The sequence below is a fragment of the Physcomitrium patens genome, chromosome 14 (assembly GCF_059467195.1).
Source record: "Physcomitrium patens ecotype Gransden chromosome 14, ASM5946719v1, whole genome shotgun sequence".
Classification (NCBI taxonomy): domain Eukaryota; kingdom Viridiplantae; phylum Streptophyta; class Bryopsida; order Funariales; family Funariaceae; genus Physcomitrium; species Physcomitrium patens.
The window spans coordinates 7984160-7999705 of record NC_143423.1 but is presented as its reverse complement, the minus strand read 5'-3'; positions in this window follow the sequence as shown (position 1 = coordinate 7999705).

Sequence of the window (15546 nt, the reverse complement as noted above, 5' to 3'; positions counted from 1 at the left end):
TGGCACATGGCCAACTTTTTGACTACGTTTCTAATCCAAAAAGTCAATTAAAGACACCTATGAAGTCAAAGCAGCAGCTATGAAGCTTTTAAGAAGCTTCCATATTAAATACTATAGAATTAACTTACTTTTACCTATTTTTACTTACTTCTACCTATTTGCATATGTAATTACTAGCTTATATGATTATGTCCGTGACATTATCCCCCCTTCTAGGGACGAGTTCCACGAGGACCGGTCATCATATGTTGAAGAAATCTATGATGCGATGAATTATATTTGCCATATACTCTGAGCTTTGTTCTCTTCGAAGATGATTGATAGGGCCTCTCAACCATCGGTAGTGTCCCACACCAGGGAAGGAAGACCACCCAGTTATTTGATTATTGTTGAGGCCTTCGTAACTTCCTTCGAATAAAATATTTGGAACACCATCAAGAGTTGTTCCTACCTCTAGGACAATCACCAAACATCGGGAGTCCCTTCCCAAATCTTGATACCAAACGCGTTGTATCTCACCATCTATTCGAGGAAGAACATGTCATTCTTGAAGATCTTTATCTTGATTGCATCGTCTTGAAGGTTGTCACAATCGTAATGTCTCATCCGAGAAGTCAGCAAATAAAGGCTCTTGAGTTGAATCCACTGGTTGTTGGTTCTCCATCTCCTGAGCGTCACTACTACAAAGAAGCTACGAACAACAATTAAAAGTAGAATGTTATCTTGCCTAGATGTTGTTTCTTTTATAAAGAAGGTTTTCATCTTGATTTTGATGGATGTCGTCAATGAAAAGTCTCCACCGCCTTTGCTGCATTTACAAGATTTTTTATTGGCTCCCATGTGCGTTCACTAATATCATATCCGTGCCAATGGATAAGATATTCTAATTTATTTCGGCACCGCCTTGAATCTAAGACTTCTTCTACTTCAAACTCTTCATTATTATCCACTTCTATAGGAGGAGGTGGAGCTTGTCGTCTTCTTGGTATGTCCACTATCTTGTATGGTTCAAGAAGAAACACGTGGAATATTGGATGGATTTTCATTGACTCTGGTAGATGTAAACAATATGCAACTAGATTGATTTGTACAGAAATAAAAAATGGTCGCAGCCTTCGATAGTCCAACTTGTCACAAGGACGAGTGGTCTTGATATTGCGATGAAGTAGCCATACCTTATCACCCAAGATGAATGATGGTTGTTCCTTTCGATAGACATCCGCATTGACCTTTTTTTGTTCTTGAGCCTTTTTTTAACTACGCCTTCATCGTTGCATGTAGCTCTGATAAATGAATTGCTAAATCTTTCACAGCAGGATTATCAACTTTTGAAAAGTCAAAAGTATCAAGTCATGGATGATAACCATAATTAGCAAAGAAAGGTGTTTTTTTTGTAGAAGAATGTATGGTGTTATTGTAAGCAAACTCTGCCAATGGCAAAAGAGTTGTCCAATCATCTTATTGATAATTAATGGTACATCTTAAATATTGCTCCAAAACTTGATTAACACACTCCGTTTGTCCATCAGTTTGAGGATGGAATGCCGAAGATAGTTTTATATCCACTTTAAGAATCTTGAAAAGAGTCCGCCAAAATCTTGATACAAATTGAATTCCCCTATCTAATATAATATCCTTGGATAATCCATGATAGCAATAGATATTGTCAAGAAAGAGTTTAGCTGTTTCTTCACCTGTGATAGATTTTATACATGGTACAAAATATGCCATCTTGGTAAAACGATCTACTATCACGAATATAGAGTCATAAAAACCTGAGATTGGAAGATCCGTGATGAAGTCTATAGAAATAGAAGACCATGGTTGTTCTAGAATAGGTAATGGCTGAAGAAGTCCAAAAGATCGATGACGAGGAATTTTCGATCTTAAGCAAATATCACATGATTGTACAAAATCTTTGACTGTCTTCCACATTTGAGGCCACCAAAAATCCCTAGATATCAGCTCCAAAGTCTTATTATATCCAAAATGTCGTGCTGCTGGAAAGTCGTGACGAGCTTAAAGAACACGTAAACGTGCTTCTCCTTCTGGAACAAATAGGCATCCTTCAAAATAGAGTAGGCTGTTCTTGAATTCAAATTTAGAGGGATTATGAGATTTAGAAGAATTATTCTTGATATCATGAACAAGAGGATTTTAAGACATACTTAACTGGACTTGCTTAAGAAAAGTTAAATCAACAGTCAATGTTGTTTTTATTGCTCGAAGATGAAATTGCTCCGGCTTCAAGAGAACCGTTCTTTGTTGCTCAAAAGCTGCATCTCCTTCTTTTGGTACAAGATAAGAACGTCTAGACAAGGCATTGGACAAACCTTGTTTTTCTGGCCGATAAGTGATGATGAACTCGAATCTTAATAAAGACATGCTCTAACGAGCTTGGCGACGATTTAATATACGTGTTGGCATAAAATATTTGAGGTTCTTGTGATTCGTATACACGATAATTGGATTGGAAGCGTCTTCTAGATAATGACACCATTCTTGAAAAGAATCCACAATTGCAAGAAGTTTTTTATCGTGAATCTCATAATTAATTTCTGTTGTTGAGAATTTTTTTGTATGAAAGGCTACTAGATGAAGTTTGTCATCTGTTCCTATTTGTGATAAAACCGCACCCAGAGTGAAGTTCGATGCATCTGTTTCCATAAAGAATGCTTTGAAAAAATCAACACGATACAAGATTGGTGCAGAAACAAACTCTGTCTTCAAAGATTCAAAAACAACTTCCGCTTCTTGATTCCATTGGAGTTTATCTTTACAAGTCAAACGTATAAGTGGAGCTGCAACTCGAGAGAAGTCTTTGATGAAGATCCAATAGTAGTTGGCAAATCCCAAAAAACATTGGACATCTCTTACCATTTTTGGGATCTTCCAGTCTATAATAGTTTGAACTTTCTTAGGATCCATCATAAGTCCATCATTTGAAATGATGTAACCTAAGAAATCGACTTGAGTAGTGTGGAATACACACTTTTCTATCTTGGCATAGAGTCCTACATCTCTTAATTTTTGTAACACACGACGAACATGAAGTTCATGTTCTTCTGGATTCTTAGAATAGATCAAGATGTCGTCTAGATAACAGATCATAAAATCGTCCAAAAACTCTCGAAAAACATCATTCATTAGATGTTGAAAAGCTGTTGGTGCATTTGTAAGTCCAAAAGGCATGACGTTGTATTCAAAATGTCCATACCTAGTTCGAAACGCAGTCTTCCATTCATCTCCTTCTTTGATGCGTACTAGATTGTATGCTCCCCGAAGATCTATTTTTGTATAGAACTTAGTTTGATTCAGCTGATCAAGAAGTCCAGGTATTAAAGGTAGTGGATACCTATTTTTGATGGTAATCTTGTTGAATCCTCGATAATCAACACACATCCGCAATGATCCATCTTTTTTCTTCACAAATAGAATTAGAGCTCCTGCCGGAGATTTAGAATGGCGTATGAAATTCTTGGCTAGATTTTCTTCAATATACACCTTGAGTTCAGCCAACTCATTTTGTGATAAACTGTAGATTGGTCCAAATGGCGGTTATGCTCCTTCTTGAAGGTCAATTGAGCAATCATAGGGACGATGTTCCGGGAGTGTATCTGCATTCTTTTTTACAAATACATCTTGAAATTCTTGATATTGGCTTGGAATGCCACTTGAAGTCTTTTCACTAGTAGAAACGGGTGTGGCATAAATAATATATGGTGATTCTTTCATAGTAGCATGCAAAAAAGCTTTTGCACCTATAAATATGGATTTAATTGAACTGGACTTATGACTCTCTACTTGATTAACTACACTGTTAGTTATACTTTTAGAGAAAGTAAGAATTCAGAAAATCTAATCTATTTGAGGGTTATATTTTTCTAACCACGATAAACCTAAAATGATTGGATTAGAGGGAGATCTAATGATATTAAATACTACAAAACTATTACGACCATTGATTATTACTTCTATAGGAAAGGTTTCGTGAGTAATATCTGCAGAAGACAATGGACGACCATCTATGACTTCTACATGAACATGTTTAGTTTTCTTTACTAAAGATATGCTATGTCTTTTAGTAAATTCTTCATCTAAAAAATATGCTGAGGCTCCTGAATCTAATAAGGTAGAGACTTTGTAATATTTAGGTCCTAAAATAGTATTTAATATAAAACAAGGAGAGGGCTCTGAGGAGAGAATAGGACCTTTACTAGATATTGTGCAAGGTTCTAGCCGCACGATCCCTATTGTAGCTGGACAAACTCGTTTTCTGACATATTGTCTTCTTTCATAGCCATACTCCTCATTTTGTGATTGCATCATTTCTTTGGACAATGTTGAGTAGTGTGCTTTGGTTCTCCACAATATAAACATAATCCTTCTTGACAACGACGAATCTTTTCTTGCTCAGTAAGAGGTTTGAAACGTACTGCATCAATTTACATATCCTCTACTTCCGAATGTATGTGTTGAAGAGGTGTTGGGGTTGCCATTGAATTATAGTAACGTTGAGGTCCACTTGTACGGTTCTCAGATCGGAATTCAAAAAGGTGATTGTCGCACTTCATAGCAAAGTCAATTGCTTGACTCAATGTTTGAGGATCAAGTAAGTTGAGCATTAATTTTTTTACCTCATATTGTAATCCATAGAGAAATTGACTAATAAAAGCAGCATCATCCCACTTGATATCAGTTACAAGTTGTTAAAATTGTGAAGTGTATAACGTTACTGATCGATTGCCTTGTCGTAAAATATGGATCTTATTGGTTGCAACACGAATTGCATCATGTTCTCCATACATGGATCGAAACTGCACTAAAAAAGCCTCTAGATTATCCAATATTGGATCTCGTCATTCAAGAAAAGATGAAAACCATGATAGTGCTGAACCTGAAAGAAGCATACCAATGAATCTAACTTGCAATCCTGGAGTTGGATAGCTTTGGGATTGAATTTCAATCACAAGTTGCACTTGATTGATAAATCCTCGAAACTTGGATCTGGTGCCATCAAACTTCTCGAGTAGGGCAATTCTTGGTTCTCTAACATTTGAAGGGCGTTCTACCATAGGAGAAAGGACATGGTTTGGTACAGATGTTGAAGCAGCTCCAACCATTTCTATATCTTTACTTCGTGCCAATCTTGTTGCTCCTTGTGGTGGTAAATTGAGTTGATGCATCGCAAGCATTAACTCCCTCAATTGCTCTTACATTTGTGCCATTGCACTCTTCATTTCAACAAGTTCTGCCATGATAACACTTAGAAGAGAGAAGATGTCTTATATCGCTCAAGACAAAGAGAAGAAAGGACTTGAAAACTAAGGACAATATCAGTTTAAAAGAGGGTAATCCGCAACTTCTAATATGCTTATATCTTATCAAGGAAAAGGGGTAATCCACTATTAATCAAGATTAGAAAAAGCTCTGATATTGTAGGTGTACTCTTGTCAATCTGTCAAAGAGAAGAACACAATAAAAAAATAATTCAGACAAGTGAGCCTTCACTCAAAGAAAAGTAACAAAATATAAATAAACAAGTATGTATATTGAAAGAAAAACTGGAATGGCTATTGCTAAAAGACAAGAAAACTAGAGACCCTTGAAACTAGACTGGAAGCAAGAAAGGAGTTGACAAGAGTGAAGAAGCCTTCACTCTTGTCTTTATATATACTATCTAATTAGGGGCTACATGGCGACGTTCTATAGGACCTCCAATATGTGTTGACTTTGTAGAACACATGCCTTGACTTACAAGGCAAGTTTTTCTACGTGTGGGCCACATAGTTAGCTTGATCTTCAAGCTCACAACATGTGTGGCACATGGCCAACTTTTTGACTACGTTTCTAATCCAAAAAGTCAATTAAAGACACCTATGAAGTCAAAGCAGTGTCTATAAAGCTTTTAAGAAGCTTCCATATTAAATACTATAGAATTAACTTACTTTTACGTACTTTTACTTACTTCTACCTATTTGTATATGTAATTACTAGCTTACATGATTATATCCATCACACCTACTCAAGTTAGAGTCATAAGTGCACTTCTATCAAGAAGCACTCTCTCTTGGTTTGTACTTTTAATGGAAAAAGATTTGCGACTCCTTTATAATTTGAATTCATTCTTAGAAGTTTTCATAGCCATATTTGAAAGAAATAATTAAGAAATAATAGCAAAGACTAAGTTCTTATCTTTACAACAAGGATCATAATCAGCCACTATATATGCTACTGAATTCCAAAACCTTATTTGCGATATAGACTAAAATGACAAAGTCCTTATCAATCAATTTTGATATAAGTTAAAGGATAATGTCAAAGATTTATTATTGACAATGCCAAAGACAAAATCTTTGGAACAATGTATTATTCAAGTCATTGCATCTAATAATCAATTATTTAAAAGATATCAAGAACAAAGACTTAGTTAGAGAAGAATATGTCAAATAATGATAACAGCTCTCAAGTATTGAAAAACTTATTCATCAAGGCCAAAACCAATATAAATTGATATGATTTGTTTTAAATTCCTCATGAAAGAAAAAAAAGACTCAACAGTGTTAAGAAAGCTTATACTTATATTGTAGAAAAGCTAAATATTATCCATAAGAAATAATTCAAAATAAAAATAAAAAATATGATTACCAAAGAAGAAAAATTTTCAAAAAATAAGTTTCTCTAGCTATATTAAGAACTGTATAGCTAGAATCTTATATAAATCCTAGTAAAGGTCTTATTTTTTCTTTAGACCATTCACTTTATTTACAATATAAGTTTATTTAAGACCAAAAAGTCACAAATTCTTAGCTTTGTTAGATTCAAGAGTCTTAACTTATTTTTTAGATGAAGATTTCTTCAAAATGCAAGAGACATCATTAGTCAAAAAAACTAAATTCATACATGTAAAAGTCATAGATGGTCATTTGCTATCTTTTAGGGATGTTACATGTGAGAATGTTTCTTTATATGTAATAATTAAAGATCATAATAGCATAATAATATTTAATATAATAAGATTTCCATCCAATCTAATTATTTTAGGATTATCTTGGTTAAAAAAATATAATCCTCAAATACATTGGATTTTTTATAACCTTAATTTTTCTAATAATTTAATCTAAAATACTATTAGTCAAGTAAAAATATATAAGACTAGTATATCTAAATCCTTATTGATAGGTATAAGAGCTTTTATGTATACTACAAAAGAAGGATCATCTTTTGCTATATGAATCACATCTATTTCTAATGATAGAAAGATGTTAAGTAATATTACTAGTCAATATTAAGATTTCTAAAATATTTTTAAAAAGAAGAATGTAGATATTCTTTCAAAGCATCGTACTTATGATTGTTCCATCAATCTTCAAGAATAAATTCAACCACCATTTGGATCAATTTATAGTCTATCACAAAACAAATTGGTTGCATTCAACGAATACATTAATGAGAATTTGGTTAAGAATTTCATATGCCATTCTAAATCTCCAATTGAGGCTCCTATCTTATTTGTAAAAAAAATAAAAGACGGATCTCTATGAATATGTGTGGACTATCAAAGACTCAACAAAATTGCCATTAAGAATAGGTATCCTCTACTTTTAATTTCAAGACTTCTTGATCAATTCAATCAAGCAAAGATCTATACAAAAATAGATCTATAAAGAGCATGTAATCTAATATGCATTAAAGAAGGAGATAAATAGAAAACTATATTTTAAACTAAGTATGGATATTTTGAATATAATATCATGCCTTTTGGACTTACAAATGTATCAACTGCTTTTCAACATCTAATGAATGATGTCTTTTGTGAGTTTCTTAATAATTTTGTCATCTATTAATTAGATGATATCTTAATCTATCATAAAAATACAAAAGAGCATGAAGTTCATATTTGTTGTGTATTACAAAAACTTAGAGATACAAGATTATATGCCAAGTTAGAAAAGTGTGCATTCCACACTATTCAAGTTGACTTCTTAGGATAGATAATTTTCAACAAAAGACTAATGATAGATACAAAGAAGATCAAGACTATCATAGATTAGAAGATTCTAAGAACAATAAGAAATATAGAATGATTTTTAGACTTTGTCAATTAATATTAGATCTTCATGAAGTATTTTTCTCAAATTTTAGCTTTATTTATATGTTTGACTTATAAAAATAAACTTGAATGGAGTAAAAAAAATCAAAGTATTATTTGATACTGTAAAAAATAAAGTTTACTTTTATATCAATCTTATATTATATTGATTTCATGAAGGTATTTTTTATAAAAATAAATGCATTAGGCTTTGCCTTGGATGGAGTATTATCACAGATAAGAACAAATAATAAATTCTATCTAATAGCTTTTCATTCCAAAAAAATTTCAATAGTCAAGATTAATTATGAGAGCCACGATAGAGCTTCTTGCAATTGCAGATTCATTTTAAGAATGTTGTCATTATGAAGAAGGCACCTCAAATCTAGCCACCATATGTACAAATCATAAGAACCTTGAGTACTTCATTTTGGCATGTTTTTTGAATCATTGCCAAGCTCGTTGGAATATATCTTTATTGAGATTTGATTTCAAGTTCACTTATCAACTCAAAAAATAATAAGGTTTATTGGACATCCTTTTTAGACATTTTTATCTTATATCAAAAGAAGGAGATGCATCTTTTGATCAATAAAGAACAATTATCTTGAAGCCAGAGCATTTTTACCATTGAGCAATAAAATCAACATTGATTATTGATTCAACTTTTATTAAGAAAATTCAATTAAGTATGTCTTTGGATCTTCTTATCTATGATATTAAGAATAATTATTTTAAATCTCATGATACTTTTAAGTTTAAGTTTAAAAAGAATCTATTCTATTTCAAAAGATGATTATACATTCTAGGAGATGAGGCACAATTACATGTTCTTCAAACTCATTATAACTTTTTGGGAGCCAGTTATTTTAAATACAACGAGACTTTGAAGCTAATATTAAGAGATTTTTAGTGGCTTCTAATATAAAAGGCAATTAAAGATTTTATACAATCATATGATATTTTTTCAAGATCCAAAACTCCTAATCATTGACTTCATGGACTTCTTTAACTATTATCTATTCCAAAATAACCATGGTCTTCTATTTTCATGGATTTTATCATAGATCTTTCAATCTCAGGTTTGTATGATTGTATATTCGTGATAGTAGATTGATTTATCAAAATGATATATTTTGTATTATATAGAAAATTTATCATAGATGAAGAAATGGCTAAGTTTTTTCTTAATAATATCTATTGCAATCATGGATTGCCCAAAGATATTATATTAGATAAGAAGATTCAATTTATATCAAGATTTTGGAAAACCCTTTTTAAGATTCTAAAGGTAGATTTAAAGCTATCTTTGGCTTTTCATCCTCAAATTGATAGGCAAATAAAATGGGTGAATTAAGTTCTAAAGTAGTATTTGAGGTGTACCATCAAATACCATCAAGATGATTAGACAATTCTTTTGTCATTAGCAAATTTTGAGTACAATAATTCAATACACTTTTCTACTCAACAAATACCTTTTTTTACTAGTTATGGTTATCATCCATAACTTAATATTTTTAACTTTTCAAAAGTTAATAATCTTTCGACAGAAGATTTGATAAATTATTTATCAATGTTATATGGAATAATAAAGGCTTAGTTAAAGAGAGCTTAAGAATGACAAAAGATCAACATAGATACCTATTACAATAAACAACCACAATTCAACATGGATGACAAGGTATAATTAGTCTATTATAATATCAAGACTACTAATCTTTGTGGCAAATTGGACTATTATAGGCTTCGATTTTTTTTAATTTGTGAATAAATCAATCTTATTACATATCAATTACATCTATTTGAATCTATTAAGATCTATCTTACATTTCACGTATCTCTTTTTAAGCCATATAAGACAATGAATATCTCAAAAAGAAGACAAATGCCACCTCTTCCTATAGAAGTAGATAATAATCAAGAATTCGAGATAGAAGAAGTCTTAGATTTAAAGTGGCATTGAAATAGGTTGAAATATCTTATTCATTGGTATACATATGATATTAGTGAACATACATGGGAGTCAATAAAAAATCTTGCAAATACAATAAAGAGAGTTGAAGCTTTTCATCAATGACATCTATTAAAATCAAGATAAAAATTAAAAATCTTTACTATAAAAGAAATAAAATCTAAAGAAGATATCATTCTATCCTCTACCTTTGTTTGTGTCATTAAGGAGATAAAGAACCAATAATCAGCAAATTCAAATCAAGAGCTTTCATTTGTTGACTTATTAGATAAGACATTGCAATTATTACAATCTTCAAGATGATATAATCAAGATGAATTTCCTAAAGAATAACATATCTTGCATCAAATAGATAGCAGAATATAATGTGTTTGATATCATGACCTTAGAAGAGACTTCCGATGTTTGGTAATTTTATTAGACGTAGAAACAACTCTTGACAATATTCAAAATATTTTATTTGAAGGAAGTTATAAAAGCCTCAACAATGATCAAATAATATGATAGTCTTTTTGCCTTAATATAGAATATTACCAATGATTGAGAGGACTATCAATTATCTTCAAAGAAAATAAAGATCAAAGTATGTAGCAAATACAATTTATAATATCTTCAATTTCCTCAATATATGATGACCGCTTCATTGTCAAGGACAAGAACTTGATAAACACAAATAAACAAGTGAGACCTCTCTCAAAGAAAGATGAAAAAATAGAAATAACTCAATATGTATATTAAAAAAGAAACTGGAATGGCTATTGCCAAAAGATAAGAAAACTAAAGACCCTTAAAACTAGACTAAAAGCAAGAAAGGAATTGATAAGAGTGAAGAAGGCTTCACTCTTGTCTCTATATATAATATCTAAGTAGAAGCTATGTAGCAATATTCTATAGGACCTCCAATATATGTTGACTTTGTAGGATACATGCCTTGATTTACAAGGCAAGTTTTTCTACATGTAGGTCACTAAGTTAGCTTGGTATTTAAGCTAACAACATGTGTGGCACATGGCAAACTTGTTGACCACGTTTTTAATCCAAAAATTAAATTAAAGACACCTATAAAATCAAAGTAGCATCTATGAAGCTTCTAAGAAGCTTGTATAGCAAATATTATAGAATTAACTTACTTTTACTTACTTTTATTTATTTCTACCTATTTATACATGTAATTACTACCTTTCATGCGTATGTCTGTGACATTACCCTCCCTTCTAGGGACGAGTTCCACAAGGAGCAGTCATCATATGTTGTGAAAATCTATGATGCGACAAATTATATTCGTCACATACTCTGATCTTTCTTCTCTTCAAAGATGATTGATAGGGCCTCTCAACCATTGATAGTATCTCACACTAAGGCGAGAAGATCACTCAGTTATTTTATCATTGTTGAGGCCTTCATAACTTCGTTCGAATAAAACATTTGGAACATCATCGTAAGTTGTTCCTACTTCTAATAAAATCACCAAATATCAGGAATCTCTTCCAAGGTCATGATATCAAATGCATTGTATCTTACCATCTATTTGAGGAAGAACATGTCATTCTTGAAGATCTTCATCTGGATTGTATCGTCTTGAAGATTGTGACAATCGTAATGTCTCGTCTGGCATGTCAACAAACGAAGGCTCTTGAGTGGAATCCACTGGTTGTTGGTTTTCTATCTCATCAGTGTCACAACTACAAAGAAGCTACAAACAATGATTAAAAGTAGAATGTTATCTTGCCTAAATCTTATTTCTTTTATAAGGAAGGTTTTGATCTTGATTTTGATGGATGTCCTTGATGAAAAGCCTCCACAGCCTTTGTTACATTTGCAAGATTCTTTACTAGCTCCCATGTGTATTCACTAATATCATATCCGTGCCAATAGATAAGATATTTTAATTTATTTCAACGCCGCCTTGAATCTAAGACTTCTTCCACTTCAAACTCTTCATTATTATCTACTTCTATAGGAGGAGGTAGAGCTTATCTTCTTCTTGGTATGTCCACTGTCTTGTATGGTTCAAGAAGAGATACGTGGAATATTGGATGGATTTTCATTGACTCCGGTGGGTGTAAATGATATGCAAGTGGATTGATTTATACAGAAATAGAAAATGGTCCAAGTCTATGATAGTCCAATTTGTCACAAAGACGAGTAGTCTTAATATTGTGACAAAATAACCATACTTTATTACCTATGTAGAATGGTGGTTGTTCCTTTTGATAGACATCTGTATTGACCTTTTGTTGTTCTTGAGCTTCTTTTAATTACGCCTTCATCGTTGCATATAGCTCTGACAAATGAATTGCCAAATCTTTTGCTGTAGGATTACCTACTTTTGAAAAGTCAAAAGTATCAAGTTATGGATGATAACCATAATTGGCAAAGAAATATGTTTGTTTTGTAGAAGAATTTATGGTGTTATTGTAAGCAAACTCTGCCAATTGTAAAAGAGTTGTCCAATCATCTTGTTGGTAGTTGATGGTATATCTTAAATACTGCTTCAAAACTTGATTAACATGCTCCAATTGTCTATCAATTTGAGGATGGAATGTCGAAGATAGTTTTATATCCACTTTTAGAATCTTGAAAAAAAATCTATCAAAATCTTGATACAAACTGAGTTTCCTTATCTGATATAATATCTTTGGACAATCCATAATAGTAATAGATATTGTCAAGAAAGAGTTTAGCTGTTTTTTCACTGGTAATGGATTTTGTACATAGTACAAAATGTGCCATCTTGGTAAAATGATCTACTATCATGAATATAGAATTATAAGAACCTGAGATTGGAAGATCCGTGATAAAATCCATAGAAACAGAAGACCATGGATGTTTTGGAATGAGTAATGGCTGAAAAAGTTCATAAGGTTGATGACGAGGAGTTAATGATCTTGAGAAAAAATCACAAGATTGTACAAAATCTTTTATTGCTTTTTACATTTGTGGCCACTAAAAGTCCATGGATATTAGTTCAAAGTTTTATTGTACTCAAAATATCCTATTGTTGAAAAGTCATGACGAGCTTGAAGAAAACGTAATCGAGCTTCACCTTCTCAAACATGTAAGCATCCCTCAAAATATAGTAGATTGTTCTTGAATTCAAACTTGGAAGTATCATGAGACTTTAAAGGTTTTCCTTAATATCATGAATAAGAGGATCAAAAGACATACTTGACTAAACTTGCTTAATGTAAGTTGAATCAATAGTTAATATTGATTTCATTACTCGAAGATGAAGATGCTCTGGCTTCAAGAGAATTATTCGTTGTTGATCGAAAGTAGCATCTCCTTCTTTTGGTGTAAGGTAAGATCGTCTAAAGAGTGTATCTAACAAACCTTATTATTTTCTAGTTGATAAGTGATATTGAATTCGAATCTTGACTAAGACATACTCCAATAGGCTTGGCAACGATTCAAAAAATATACTGACATAAAATATTCAAGTTTCTTGTAATTGGTATACACGATGAATGGATTAGAAGCACCTTCTAGATAATGGCGATATTCTTGAAACAAATCCACGATTACAAGAAGTTCTTTGTTGTGGATCTTGTAGTTGATCTCGACATCTAAAAATTTTTTGGAATAAAAAGCTATTGGATGAAGTTTATCATCTGTTTTCATTTGTGACAATACGACACCCAAAGCAAAGTCTGATGCATGTGTTTCCATATAAAATAGCTTAAAAAAATCAAAGCGATACAAGATTGGTGAAGAAACAAAGGTTATATTCAAAGCTTCAAATGTTACTTCCGCTTCTTGATTCCATTGAAGTTTATCTTTACAAGTCAAACATGTAAGTGGAGCTACAACTTAAGAGAAGTCTTTGATGATGATCTCATAGTAGTTAGCAAATTCTAAAAAGAATTGGATATCTCTTACCATTTTTGGAATCTTCCAATCCATAATAGTTTGAACTTTCTTAGGATCCATCATAAGTCCATCATTTGAAATGATGTATCCTAAGAAAACTACTTGAATAGTGTGAAATACACACTTTTTTATCTTGGCATAGAGTCTTGCATCTCTTAGTTTTTGTAACACACGACGAATATGAAGTTCATATTCTTCTGTATTCTTAGAATAGATTAAGATGTCATCTAGGTAACAAACAATAAAATCATCTAAAAACTCCCGAGGACATCAATCATTAGATATTGGAATGCTGTTGGTACATTTGTAAGTCCAAAAGGCATGATGTTGTAATCAAAATGTCTATACCTTGTTTGAAACTCGGTCTTCCATTCATCTCTTTCTTTGATGCATACCAAATTGTATGATCTTCATAGATCTATTTTTGTATAGATCTTAGCTTGATTCAACTGATTAAGGAGTCTAGATATCAAAGGTAGCAGGTACCTATTCTTGATGGTGATTTTATTGAGTCCTCGATAATCGATACACATCCGCAATGATCCATCTTTTTTCTTCACAAATAAAATTGGAGCTCCTACTCGAGATTTAGAATGACATATGAAATTCTTGACCAGATTTTCTTCAACATACTCCTTGAGTTTAGCCAACTCATTTTGTAATAAATTATACATTGATCCAAATGTCAGTTGTGCTCATTCTTGAAGGTCAATTGAGTAGTCATAGGAACAGTATCTGTATTTCAAATACAACTTAAAAATCTTGATATTGACTTGGAATGCCACTTAAAGTCTTTCTACCAAAAGAAACAAGAGTGGCATAAATGATACAATGTGATCCTTCTTTTGTAGCATATAAGAAAGCTCTTACACGTACAAATACAAGTTTAATTGTACTACACTTATGACTTTCTACTTGATTAATCATGCTCTTAGTTATACTTTCAGAAAAGTCAAGACTACAAGAAATTCAATCTATTTTAGGATTACATATTTTTAGCCATGATAAATCTAAAATGACTAGATTAGAAGGAGATCTAATGATATTAAATATTACAAAGCTACTATGACCATTAGTTTCTACTTGTATAAGAAGGGTTTCATGAGTAAGATCTCATAAAGACAACGGACGACCATCTATGACTTCTACATGAACAGGTTTAATTTTCTTCACTAAAAGTATGCTATGTCTTTTAACAAATTCTTCATCTAAGAAATATGTTGAGGCTCGTAAATCTAGCAATGGAGAGGCTTTGTGATGTTTAGGTCTTAAAATAATATTTATTGTAAAACATGAAGAGGGTTCTAAGGAACAAATATGACATTCACAAGGAGTTGTAGAAGATCTCAGCTGCACGGATCCTATTGTAGCTGAAAAAAATACATTTTTCAACATACTATCTTCTTTGATTGCCGTACTCCTCATTTTATGCTTGCATTGTTGTGATGTAATGCGATTATATAATGAAATTATAATCAAAATTGAATTTTTAATTAATATCTAATTATCTTAGTTTAATTATAATTTGAGGTATCTAAACATGGCTTTTATAAAAGCCTCTTAGGTTATTTTCTTATCTTAATAATTAGTAGGTTGAAAGTTAGTTAGTAAT